This window comes from Ruditapes philippinarum, unplaced genomic scaffold (genome assembly GCF_026571515.1).
Source record: "Ruditapes philippinarum isolate M1 unplaced genomic scaffold, ASM2657151v2 ctg15465_1_1_1_1, whole genome shotgun sequence".
Lineage (NCBI taxonomy): Eukaryota > Metazoa > Mollusca > Bivalvia > Venerida > Veneridae > Ruditapes > Ruditapes philippinarum.
Genome location: NW_026860371.1, coordinates 5,251 through 20,036, shown reverse-complemented (window position 1 = coordinate 20,036; position 14,786 = coordinate 5,251). Strand labels below are relative to the sequence as shown.

Below are 14,786 nucleotides of genomic sequence, written 5' to 3'. Positions count from 1 at the left end.
TTTCTAAATTATATTTCATACCCTTTGGCCCGCTTTTTCGACACCATAAGCAACAAATGAAACGCATTTATTATGTTTTCGTATAAATATAAATGGGAATTTTGTTTTTTTGCTTATCCATTATTATTTCCATGGGGTTGGGGTGGAGTAAGAGCGATAGTTGGTAACAACGTGCACTTTAAATCTTCCCCTTAGCATGCATCATGTATACGCACATCCGACCGGATAAAATACATAGTATATTCTGGACGTTGCTCACATAATAACAATTACGTTACGGTCAAATACATTGTTTATACAGGAGGAGGTAAGATATAAAAGGCCATTTAAAATGTATCTTAAAACATTGTTCTAATCTTATTGTTAATCTCACTTATTGCACTCTAAAGAATAATGCTATGTGCCCTCCGCCTTGATTTTTTTCCCCTTACAATACCCCTAGAGTTCCAATCAATGTTTCACTTTAATGATAACCCTTTACTATTTGGACGACCATAAACTTATAACAAAATAAAACTTTACTAAAATATTGGCTGATTAATTTGTTTTGGTCCAAAATTTAACTGCGTATACATGTGCTATATTTATGTTTTAGGTGTTCCCAGTGCTCCAGAATTTTGTAGGTTTTGCAGGACAATTGGGAACATGTAGGAAAATGCATTGTTGGTTTCTGACAAAGAGAATCAACATTAAAAGTTCAATTGGCAAGACAATTGGGCGGGACACCACCCAGTTAATGTGTCAAATTTGCAGTAAAAAGACGAATTATTCAAAGCTTTGCAATTTCTGACGATGATTACAATCGATTTATATAGGCATTTATCACACTTGCTGACCGTTACCATCACAATGCCACAATCACGTGTTCAGTAAAGTATGGTGTTTAATAATCATCAACTTATCAATACGCAAATTGTAATGTTATAAGTAAGTTAATAATGTTATCATAGAATAAACAAATTAACCCACCTTATGTCATTGGTTTTTGGTCTCATTTTTAATTTTTTTTAAAATTGTTGAAGAATAATGCTTAATTTGATAAAGGACATTGAAATAAAATTAGTCTTACACGTATGTCAAGTTTATTTGAAGTATATAATTTTTCCATAAGACAAAACTATGTACGTAGATCAATGTATTGTTAACGTTAATGCATTGATAAGTCGTTTCAAAAATTAGTCTCAAAAGGTTAACTTAAAAAATTAAACTGAAAACGTAAAAACCCAATCCCTTTCCAACAATAAATTTACTTACTAAGGGGCAAAACAACGTGTTTGTAAAGAACACATCTATACAGTATGACATTTGTAATATGAAGATATTAGCGATGGACGTCAAAGTAAACTATAACATACAACTGATCATAGTTTTTATATATTTTATCTTGTTAAATAATCTTTTATCCAACAATTCTCTAATAGAAGGTTTAAAGTTAACACGTAATACAAATTAAACATAGTTATAGGATTATCAACTTTTTAATTTAGACTGAGTGAATTCAAAATTTTTGAATATAATCTGTTTATGAAAACAAAGGTTAATATTTTATTTTCGTAAAGCGTGCCAATGAAAAGGCTCAGTCAAGCCGCAATTGCAACTTTTTCATTATGACATTATATTAGGGTTTATGCCAGTTTTTCTTCTTATTGAAATCGATATTATTTTTAATAAATGATAAAAATCATAAGTGTCTTTGGGGATATATTAAAATATAATCACAAATCTTTTATTTCCTACAGAGCCCCCCCTACTTAATGTTATTCAGTAGCATCCAAGCCAATCTAAAAAGAAGGGGAATCCTGTTCACATCCGTTGTTGTCTGAGTCAAAGCTCAAGAACCTTCTCCGATGGTTTTACTTTAAATATTTTCCGGTTTAATAGTGTCGTCTGGTGTAGATACGAGCAACTAAATTCAATCAGGTCACTTCGGTTATAACAGTAACTTTATCACCTTTTCACAAACATTCAAACGAGAATGGCACGGAAAGAAGCATCGTCTGCTGTAGCTATAATAAATGTGTACAATGCCAACCATCATATTGTTCCCCAAGCGAAACAAGTAAAACTTTGTTGTGTAAGTGTTTTTTCACGCTCGATTGAGTATTGGGAAGGGAAAACATCTTTAATTATTGAAACATTTTACGACCCGACAATTTCAAAGTAAACGGATATTCAAGAGATTGTGATTTAAAACGCCAGGCTAAATGTAAAAATTATATAAATCACAAAATGAATGGGTTTGCCAGTCGATTAAAAGTGGGCATTATACTTAATTTTACCTTGCTAAAGTAAGCTGATTTATAGTTTAAAAGAGTTTATATTATAATCGTCAAAATTGATAACAAAAAAATGTAAAGGGTACTATTTTTCAACTGCCTGAAATATAAAAAGATTGCCCCTCCATAAATGGAATGTTAACGATACATTCCGAGGGATATATATAGAATTTCGGTGAGTCACGTGGATAATTGATTTTACACATGACCTAGGGACTATACAATTGAAAACGATTATGAAAAAATCTAAGTTATTCTGACTTTGACCTTCACACCCACAATTTACACTTAGACGGGCACAATGTCACTTGAATTAGCTAAATATACCGCATAATTCAAACCTGGGATGCTTCAGGTTTATTGGGAAAAAAATCGAATAAAATTCAAAAAAGATAAACTTGCTTTTCCCGGCGGATGCCAATCATTTTATTTTGCCACAGAGACAAAAAATTAACAAATTTGTTACGAATGGAATATGTTCTGAAAACTAAGCATGCCAACACATTTTATAAATGGTCTGGAAAAGTATTGGTAAAGTGGCCTTTTTCCTGGAGCTTTGGACTTTGTTTGTAACAATTGTGCTTTGCCAGCACTTTCTTTGTATAAGTTTTGATTTTCCCACAAGATGTGATTGTTTGTAAACCTTATGACCGTTGTTTAGATTTTCAACAATCTTCTCTATGCAGTAAACTTGATAAAACAGAAAAATATAATTAATATTAACCCAAACATATGGAAAATATGAAATTTACCATTTCCTATTTGCAAAAAAATTTTGTTTTTTTAATAACTGTAATATAACATTAACACTAAATACATTGTAATTTAGATATTATCTGAGCACAATGGCTAAGAGATGTCACGTTAATAACATAACAAATTTATAATAAAATTTACCTAAAATCGGCAATCAATTTATGATATTCTCAAATGATTTATTTCAGTTTCCCTCCAAATCTACAATCCAAAACTTGAAATCAAAATTTTACTCGTAGATCCAGCTTCATATTGTATCGTATGTAACCCCTAACAATTTCAAATCCGGCTTGCCCGGGAGTCTAAACTTCCTGGCAAGCCAGGCATAAGCATCGGGTTCAGAAAGGAAAACCAAGTAAACCCATGAGTCTCCCCTCATGGCGCGTGGAAAAACAGGAATGTCGTTAATTTGAAGAATGTCATAAAGAAGGGACAATGGTAAAGGATCTGTCACATGTTCTGCCGGCAATGTGCAGAATTTCAGGACCTGGACCTAAGAGACACAAAGAAAATTAAACTTCCATGTAAGCTAATTCCCACGAGTCAATATAAACTCAAGTTAATAGGTAGACACTTATACAGTTTTGTTATCAAAATGATAATTTGTATTCTTAGATATAAAATTATTGAATTCTGGAAACAAAGTGATCCCTCGGAAGCATTAATCACAACAAAATAACACAAGAATTGCAGACTCGGTTTGATTGAGTCTGTTGGCAATGAGGGATTTGAAGTTTATTTTAGATAGTATTACAAGACTAAGTTATTCTTGAAAAACACAAAGTATACATGCAATTATCATTATAAGGGTTGCTTTAAATAAAACTGGTTTTTTTGATTTTTAAAGCTTAAAATGGGTCGGCTTGTAGAAGTGTTAACCCAATTTGAGAGTTGGGGTTTCAGCTTGAAATGGTTTCAGGAAAAAATCATTTAAAAATACTATTAAAACTGGATTTTACTCGGACCCCTTTTAAAAACTAGAAAAATTTCAAGTTCTCTTTTTATCGTCAACTCAACGTTGATTGTGCATTGGGAAGGTGTCTGTAAAATCAATCAATCAGAAATTATACATTATTTTACGATCACTAAACGAAGATCGTTCAGTATGACATAACTGTTATGATTGGACATAACTGTTATGATTGTTGTACTTTCGGTTCTTTCCTTTTTTCTAGTTGTGTGGTTTTCTTATTTGAATAATGTATAATCATTCTTCGGATATGTTCCTTGCCTTTTTAACTTGTCTTTAAAAAGCTTTATTTCTACCATAGACCGCTTTTCATGAAATGACACTAACGTTTTCATGATAAACATGATAAAGAAATCTCACCATTTCACGTTAAACGTTGATTTCTATTAAATTGGTGCTGGGGTGACATGGGCCATAGCTTGCATTTATTCCTGTTTATGGTCAGTATCCATGAAACCGAGCTTGCTGTAATTTACTATAATGTTAAAATGTCCTTGATATATTGAAGTACATAAAGATATTCTTCAAACGAAGATTTGCGTGTTTATCTTAACATTTACGAGTTTTTCATGTTTCTTTGTATTGAAAAAGGGGCAATGTTAACCTTCTATTTGTTCCCATGCAATGTATCTAAATCTACTTCTATTTTCATATTAAGTGAATACATAATGTCAAAAACTGTCTTCAATTGGCTTTTACCAGGGAACAAAAGACAAATGCCTGAACTGTCAGACAAAGGAAATGGAACACTTATTGGTATCATTGTCGGAGTATGTTTAGCACTTGTCGTAATAGTTGTTGTCATAGCCGTTGTCATCAGGAAAACACGGACCAATAATCAAGGTAAACATATGTTAGTTGTTGTAACAATAGCATACTTTAATAGACTGATAAACCTTTAATGGCGGTTTCTAATTTTTTTCTCGTTTATTCATCATGGTCACGTCAGTACCATTTGTATTGTGTGGAGGCGGTTAAAAGCCCCGCCGTTATATATTTTCTATCATTGAAGATAGTTCAGCTCGACATTATTGCTGTGTATAAATGTTTATGATATTTTATGTTTATCGAATGGACTTTTTTTTAACTTGAATGGTTTCAGTATTCCTAACTGAATACTGTATAATCAGCATTGGGATATATTGCCTTCTTTTCAAAGTTGTATTTTGATGTCTTGTCTGTGCTATGAAGACTTTATATCCTCTCATCATTTGCCAAAATTAAAATTTATTTAGTTTCGCCCAATAATTTTTTGGCGCATTTCTGTTGTCATGGAATTACACGAACGTGTCACATAGAAGATTCCACGTTGACCGCCGTGTTTTACTATTTTCTGCAACCCCCCGCCCCCCTCCAAAAAACAAAACAAAGAAAAACAGCATTTAAATAATGTTAATCATAAACAATCATCAGTTTCTAATTGTGCTTTCTCGTAGAAAGAATATTGTTTTGTATAAAGGGTAATGTATTTTGATTTTTTTTTTTTGAATAGCAGTTAAAGGTTTAAACCATAAAAAATCGAAAGTGTAGCACCATTTACCTCGAGATCAATGATAACATAATGTTTTAAAATAAGCCGTCAGTTAAATATGCTTTAATTGACGATATATTTTGTTTTCTTGTGTCATTAAGCAAACGTTTGTAAGATGTTATGGTTGGTAACATATCTTGTATGGTCAGTACAGTCTTAGTTTGACATTATTGTTAACAAACCTTACTACCGCGGGTAATGATAAATATAGTATAGACCTTCATCTGAACTAGCTATACGTTGAGTTTACCACAATAAAATGCATTACTATTTATCTAAGCGTTGCATTGTTATTAATTTAAAGGAATGCTCAATCTGCTTTTTCTTTTTGCTTTAATCCTGCCATGAAATACATTGTGACAAAGATTAAACTGTATGTTTATCAGTTCAAAATTGTCTTTTTCAACAGGTCAGCAGAGTCAGGAAAGAAACAGTCTTCGACAACGGTTTGTTTATCTTACAACATATCCTATTACCACAGTATTATTTTAAATGTTATCTTCTTATTTCACAAAGTATTCTTAAAGTACTAAATATTTAGCAAAATGTGTAAAAAAAAACAAAAGCAGAAGTTTGTTATGTAATAATGTGTGTTGCAAAAATAAACAAGATTTGTATTTAATTTGTAAATAATGATAAACCTTTATAAAATAAATAAATAAATAAATAAATAAATAAATAAATAAATAAAATGATGACGATGAGGATGATGTTGATAGGTGTGATAATGAAAGTAATCTTCTAAACATGAAATAATCCCCAACAGGAACTAAATATGCTCTATAATCGGTTGTTTATGTATATATATTTCACACAACAGTTTGTTTACGAATATTTAACCTATGAAAAAGTTATTTAACGAATTCATAATACAGCAAACTTCATTTTTTTAGAGACAAAGCAGTGTATATTACTATTTTATCCATAATTTAAGTGAATTATTAAAGTCACAAGACCGCATGCTATTAAAGTAACAAAGACTCTGATTTAATTACAGAAACCCATCAAGACCACAATCGCAAAATGACCGTCAAAATACAAATATTCACATATATAACAACACAAGAACTGATGAAGAAGCTGTTACAAGAGATCAAGATCATGATGCTAGTAACTACGAGAGTCTTAGTGATCAAAGAGATGCAGACAAGGTTTACACTGGTAATTTCAATGTTACATTTTTAGATCATTTATATACGAAACAATACTTTTAGCTTTATTTCATTCTTATGGCACAGTTATATACTTATATGCAATTGAAAAGTCATGTTGAAAAAAGGTGCAACCTATGATGTAGAAATCACATGTTCAAATATCCTCTTTTACCTTCTTATTTTGAAATTCATTTACTAGTTTTTATTTTCAGATTTAAGAAGTACAGAGCTATAGATGATGGAAGTATTGTTGTTGTTTAACGCTGGATGAAACAAGGGAGAAACAACAAATAAAGTTCTCTTGTTTTTATTGATGAAGAAGATAAAACTGTAATTCATTATAATGTCTCCCGTCGATACCACATGCGATACTGATAATTTTTATATCTTTCATTTGAATGTTTTGCACAATAATCTTTGAAGTTAAAAGCCCATTATGTCCGGAAAATGCTTTATTGTTTTATTCTCAAAATATTTTTTAATATTTGGCGCACCCACGCGCGAGCACACATAAATAACCGAAACGATTCGAATCTGGTATATATGTACATAGTCTTTCCATCTATAAAAATTTACTTCTCAAAATGGTATGTTATTCATGTTTCACGAAGTATTTATCACCATGATTTTGTATTGATCTTTATTTATTTCCTCATATACATATTTTCATTATAATATCATTCTTTCTAAATTACTTTAAAGAGGCACTAAGTTTACATAAAGAGAATGCTGGATGCATGTAGAGTTATATAAGGCATTACTGAAATGTCTTGTCTTTTAAAGGGAGACACAGGCAAAATTTTCATTTCTTAGTTTTGAATTTTTCATTCATTATTCTGTAAATGTCCTCAAAATAAATACACTAAACAGTCAAAGGAACAAAACTTTTCTCCATATAAAGAATAAAATGGTGTTTTCCTAACTTGACCCGCGTGGGTCAGGTTAGAGTGCTAAGATTTCATAATAGTTGTCACTGTGCACTCTGGAAACATTCAAGAACATGTCAAATCAATTACTTAGACTTGTTTCAATCATAAAATATCCACAATACCTGTTATTGTAACTTACAGGGTTTGTTCAAATCACATGACTTGTTTTTAAACTATTCGCTGATTCTGTTGGCGTCTTAATTTCGTTCAACATATATAGATATATTTAAGCTTTAAACCCAATATATATAGAATATATACAGAAATTCATGCTGGGACTTCAAGAAATGTCATTTTAGTGTGATTTCAGTACACTAGGTCATTTTTATATTTTTGTCATTATTTTGCCTGAGTATCCCTTTAACAGATATCATGGTTTTACATTTCTTTCCAAAGTCGACACTTTATGTTTTTGTTTACAGTGGAATGTAAATTGAACTGTGTGTATCGTTGTATACATGCGTGCAAAATTTTGTTCTTTGCTTCACTTTTTCTAATGAGTTATTAGTCCATGTTTTGGCTGGAATAAATGTAGATACTAGTTCAATAGTAATACTAACCGTCAACCACCTTGTTGTCAAGAAAATATTTATTTTTGTTAAATTCAAAGTAATCTATATTTGTAATTTAAAAGAGTGATTAAATAATGTAAATGAAATACTAATGGAGTTGATTTATTGCATGTTTTGACGTTCTGTTCAACGTTTTAAAGAAATGTTCATCATATATTTATATTTTTAATACTATTGAATTTTCTTTCTTGAAATACTGGATAATTGTGCGGAATCATTAGACCTATAACGTGTTATTCCAAAAAGAATGCTACACGTAGGTGCAACTTTGCAAAAGATGAAAACAATAGTTTTGTCTATTAAACATTTTGTTTGTTTTCAGAGTTTGAACAATATATGCATACACCTCCATTATTCTTTGACCACAATATTTGAGGTGAAATGAAAGCTTTATGTATCATATATATGCAAATAAATTCTGTACTCTCAGGACATAAAAAATATGTTGTTTTTGAAATAGGCCAAATAAAATAGCACATGTAACAGGAGTTTTTAACATACCTTCTATCAGAATATGAAGACAATCTATATATATATATATATATATATTATATATATATATTATATATATTATATATAATTTATATTTAAGGTATATAGTGTTAAACAGTCTCTGGCGTTTACCTTTGTGGCTGTGAAATAAAACTAACGAATTTTGAATCAGACCATACCTGAAACCAAAAGAATAGGTTTACAAAGTTGACTTCGGAAAAGTTCATGTTTTTAGGTGTCATATGAGGGAACATGGCCGTTTCTTGTAATACAATACAAACTATTTCTTGGTTGAGAGGCATTTATTTTAACCTTTTGACCACCATTTCACTTGACCACCATTGTAATTATGAAAAAAAAAATATATTACTTAAAATACTTATAACTGTAGATGTCAATAAAAATTGTTATAATATGATGCCTGTAATAGAAAAGAATACTATTAGAATGTCAAACATTTCCTTCTTGAATACCATTATTTTGCCTACGTTCATGATATATTTTATTGAGATAAGTGTTTCCATCTTGTTTAATTTATGCTATCGTTCAGTGATATGTAAATTGTACCATTTCTGAATAAGAGATTAATTTGAATTAAAGGTCAAATTGACCTTTGACATTTGGACCCAAAAAAGGGCGTTTCAAGTTTTTATGTCGTTATCTACGTCAACATTCTTAATGAAAATCTTTACAAAGGAAGAAGTGACTTAATTGAAACCCTTTGACTCAAAACGAGTAGATCTATGGCGGATATATGACATGTAACTTTTCAAGGTATATCTACATTTAAAGTTTCAATTGCCTAGATCAATTGTCATGATATCTGTCGATGACCTTTCACCGTTGACCTTAAATTTTTGAAATTGATAACAATTATACCATGAAAGAATAACGTCTGATGTACGTTGTGTCTGGATCTGAAGTCGATATATCATTATGGAACGTGTTATCCATGAGTCAAAATAATTTATGGAAATTATTAGCACAGATTCTCATAAACTATCATGAGGCTTTCATTTACATAGCTTTACAAAAGTACAACGCTAAATGGCCAACTAAAATAAGTAAAACAATTTTTGGTGGGATAAGACTATAAATATTCGCTCCTGTGTATGAGTGCCTAAAAGCTTGGCACGATAAAGAACCAGGAGAAGTTTCTGGAATCGGTGCATCTTTTTGTATCTGTATATTGCACTATCTTCCAAAATCGAAAATAACTTATGACTTCGTAATAGCACATGATATAACAAACTTATACATGTTTTATTTGTGTTTTCAATCTAGGAGACAAATTGGTTATAAATTTCCAAATTTCATTTCCATTCAGACTTTATCAGTTGACTTATGTCATTGTTTCTGCAGGATGTATGTGTGATATGGTTGTACGATCTTATGTTACCATTACATTCGCAAGGTGTCTAAATTAAGCAGTTAGCGAAATACTCATTGTTATAAGGTTGTTTTAATTGCATACTGAATGCAACCATAATTACACGACACATGCCAGTATTAAAACTAAATATTAAATGTTGAAGGTCAATATACATGTACAAGAAACGACAAATTCCATTATCTATAAAGAATTTTTTCATAACTCGACAGAGGTTTGTTATTGCAAACCGCAAATTGTGATATTTGTAATCAGTCAAATACAGTGTAATTATGGAAGCCATTGCTAGTCTTAGAAAATGATATAATATTACTTAATTGATAAGGAAATGAATATATCGTCATAAAATTCTCTGAACATTTAAGCCAAAACAGAAGATAAATTAGTTTAAAATAAATTAAATTTTGATATCATCATAAGAGAGCTTCAGAAATAGAAAAATTTGTTTTCATAATTGCAAATGCTTGAAATTACATAAAAGGAGGATATTTTTCTCGGGATATTGGTTCATTGATTTCTGTTAAAGAATATTTTCTATTGTAATAGACAATAAGGAACATTTTATCGAGCAGTATACATTTAGAAAATTGAAATAGAATTCGTCAAATAAATATTCTGTTTACTTGCATTGTGCCTGATGTAGCGAAAATGTTCTGAATCAAAATATCAAATAAGTGTGCTTATTTACTTCACACGTTCATTTGATATAGAATTTTTAAATCTTACACCGGCAGCCAGTAAAGACTTGAATATCTAGCGCGGTAAAGGAAAGAAGGGATCCTGAAAAGTCATAAGTTGATGAATATGCATGTTCCGAATTTGAGTCGAATACGACCAAAATTTATATAAGTGTTTTCAAAATTGCGGCGCCCGTTTAGTGCGCAATCGACGGGAAACGTGGTTTTGTTTCTACTTTAGATAAGGTGGAAGAGATGATTCATGTACTTATGTTCTTTTTCACAGAATGTATTGTAGTATAAATTTTAACGGCCAAACGTTTGTCCAAAATATGTCGTTGCCGATAATATTTTAGTTAAGGTAACATTATGTATCATATGTTGACCCATTTATCTTTTGCCAAAGGCTGAAAGATGACTGCTAGATTCGTAGACAATAATTTAATATCTTGTAAAAGAAAAGGAAAATGTTGAAGGCATGATAGACTGGTGAAATAAAAACATGTTATGAATATGCAGAAAAGGAATTCAAAAACTTTAATATAAAAAACATATTACAGTTTTTGTCAAGTAATTTTTATTTCATCTCACCATTTACATTGCTCTTTAAGTGTATATAATTCCTACTTTAAATACAAGCTGCGTCTGTTGGAACCCCTTCAGGTTCAAGCTTTTGGTTCTTTGAACTGATTGTTTAGTACTGGTTACGTCGATGAACAGAATTGAAAGTTTTTCTTTAAGCTAAAAGTTTCAACTTAATTGAACTAGAATAACTGTGTATAAACTAAAACTACTTTATAACACTTCTTAAACTTATCTTTGAATGACATATGACCTCACGCATATCTATGTCCTAAGTGTTCTAGAAATGGTTCAGCCGAAATGTTTATTAAAGGGAATTATAAAATTTGCAGTTGACTTCTTATTTTTAACTATTTATAGTTGATTAACAAAAAATCATTTAATGTTAAAGGGGGGGGGGGGGGGGGGGGGGGGGGGGGGGGGGGGGCCGAGAAATGGAGTCATCTCTTTCATTCAACATCCCCTATGTCGTACACCGATGGTATGAATTGGGAAGGTATGTTTGGAAGGGAGAAACACGCCAAAGAGAAACGTGAAAGGGAAGAAGCGTTCAAGAAGTTTTTAGAGGTAAAATGAATTCTTATAGAATATGAACTGCAAAAACTGTTTTTATTCAAGTTATATTATTTTATTGTATTGAAATTAAAAGACCTAATGTCAATTAACATTATATTAGAAAGGTCCTGTATGCCATTTTTTTATAGAATACGCATTGTTTCTGGCTACTCTGTTTCAGTCTCTTTTAACTGTATATGTATATAGAAGTAAAAATGCGATGAAATTTAAATACTAATTGAAGTTTAATCAATGCCTTAAATACAATAAGTCATTTCTATGAAATGAAAAAAGTGCCTCAGAACAAAATGCTATAATATAAGTTTGAGTGGGCATAGTCCTCATGTTTAAATGAAGTAGCTGAATGTTCTGGTTTTTTTTCTTTGACGGTAACATGGCTAACAGGTCAACTTGCGTGTTAAAAAGAGATCTAATGAAGTTCAAAAGTATTTATTTGATCTATCAAAACAGAATCATGTTTATATGATCTCTATTTTAAAACTGGTAATTATTGAACCATGTTTGGTAACATATCTGATAAATTGAGATCAGGGATTCAACAGAGCTATCAAAGGGTAAAAAATTATCATTATTAGAAACCATGATCATTGATCTGACTTCTCACACAGAGTGTACAGGGTGAATAGAGTTGAATTTTAAATATGCTTGTTATATCAAACATTGGATCCCGTTTGGTATCTTATCTGAATCATGAAATCAAGGGATCCTATAGAGTAGCAAGGGGATCTAGGAGAGAAACATACTTCTTTGTACAAACCAGGGATCTGATTTAGTAAGCAGGGGATCATACTATTACTTAAATATCATTTTATATTGATAATATAAAGGGATCATACAGATAAATAAGTGGATCTGATAGAGTATCTTTAGTTGTTTGATGTATTAAACCAGATCATTAATTCATGATATCTGATGATATCTGGAAATGAACTATATCTGATCTGTAATTATAAGAGATGTCACCAAAACATTTTTGGGGAGGCTATGCCTCCCCAATGTTAATAACCGTCCGTCAAATCTTACTGCCGCGGTAATCAGGTCAAAAAATAGTACCTTGATTTTTTCTAAGCTGACTCATCACTCATCACAGACATTTACAATATGAAAATATTTTCATTCTTTTATTTCATATTTGCAATTTGTAAAGATAAAAATTCTCTGAAAAATTCTTGATTTTTTTTTTGTTATTTTTTCAAAATCACTACTCCGTGACGTCATACTGCCGCGGTAATCAGGTTTAGGCATACGTACGTCTGTAATAAAATAGTTATGGTATGAAAACCCTTCTACATAATAACTTTTATCAATAATTTTTTTAACAAAAAGCATAAATGAAAAATTGATAAGTAAATACTTTAATTAGGTGGCAAATATTCTTTATTATTTTTGATAACAATTTTCCAATTACTACGCAGCGACCAACTGTTTATGACGGGTCATTAACTAGAACGTTGCAACACCGTAGTCTCAATATCATGCATGTTCTTTTGTTGATATTAACCATTTTAATAGTCCTTAATATTTTTTAAAGACAAATAATGGTAAATTGTCGCTTACATCAGAGACATGGATCGTGCTTGCGTGATAACTAAGGAAAACTAACTTATTAGTACACCCTAGGAGGCTGTACGCGGAAAACGGTCATAAACCGCTATATCATATAGCTGTAAAGTGAACAGTTAAATGACAGAAATATGTGGTCAAAATATGTTTAACAAGGAAATAATTATTTCAGAGAAAGACGCAAAGATCAGTCTTCAATCAAATGAATGACCCCCGTATTGTGTAATTAGAAAGTTTATTCAATTCTAGGGCAACGCATCATAATTTGATAGTACATGTGTAATAAAATTCAAATTTTCAATAAAAATTATGAGATACATAAAAAATATTAAAAAATAAGAAGCTTAAAAAACAACAACAAAAAAAACAACAAAAAAACGCATATATATACGAATGACTTACAGTCGAGCATCGAGAATTCATCAACATATCTTACGAAACTTTAATTTGAAAACGATATATGCGCGCGCTGAAGTGATTAATGTTTATTTGAATAAATCAAATAAAAAAACTTATACGTTTGTGTTCTAAAAATAATCGGCGGCATAATAGGAATTTCGTATTCATTTTACAACACTTGAAAAAATACTACAGAAAATGTGTTGTTGTTTTTTTTTGTTTTGTTTTCAACAAAAGTGTGTGTGTTTGAAGTTTATTTATACTCGGGCCGGAATAACCATATGTCCGAGATTATAGCATCGGGGACGTCTTTTTCAAGCAGAATCTTCCTGGTAGCCCATTCTCCGTTCGTTGGTGGTAAAGGAGACGACAATACTGTCAAGGCATCAACTTCCTGACTGACGACAACAAAAACGGCATTCATTAGAGCCAAACCTTCAGAGTAAGTCACGACAGGTCAACCAATCACCTCTGGTACTTGAGATGACTTGACCTTGACCTGCCGTGTGCCTTCTCCTCGACGTGCACGCCTCTGGAGGGATTTGGAGAAGTTTCAACAAAAACTTCCAAAACACGCTATTTATAACACCATCCATAGCACTGACGCTTCGATGTTCTCATCTATTTGCGGGAAATGGTCGACAGGGAAAACCCTATGTAATAACCTATGCACACCCTGTTAACAATAGATTTTCCGCAGTTATATTTCAAGCTAGTGAGGTTTAAAAATACATGTAGAATCTATCTATTAACTACCATAAGTTGGTTGAGTGTTGGCGGTAAAAAAAGAAGATATAACTTCCTGATCAATTTTCACTTAGGTTGATTCAATTTTGAATAAGCTTTGCAGATATGTATTTTTTCAAGAAATATTTAGTTTTAATAAATATCCGAAGCCGTCAAAGTCAGCGACGAGTAA

General features: G+C 31.2%; 1 long non-coding RNA gene across 1 annotated transcript; it reads left to right on the top strand.

Annotated features, from left to right (window-relative positions):
• Positions 1-3,499: 3,499 nt before the first annotated feature.
• Positions 3,500-5,983, top strand: LOC132759822 (uncharacterized). Its single transcript, XR_009629775.1, has 3 exons — positions 3,500-3,556; positions 4,705-4,845; positions 5,943-5,983. It is a non-coding gene; the product is annotated as an uncharacterized LOC132759822 (long non-coding RNA).
• Positions 5,984-14,786: the final 8,803 nt, after the last annotated feature.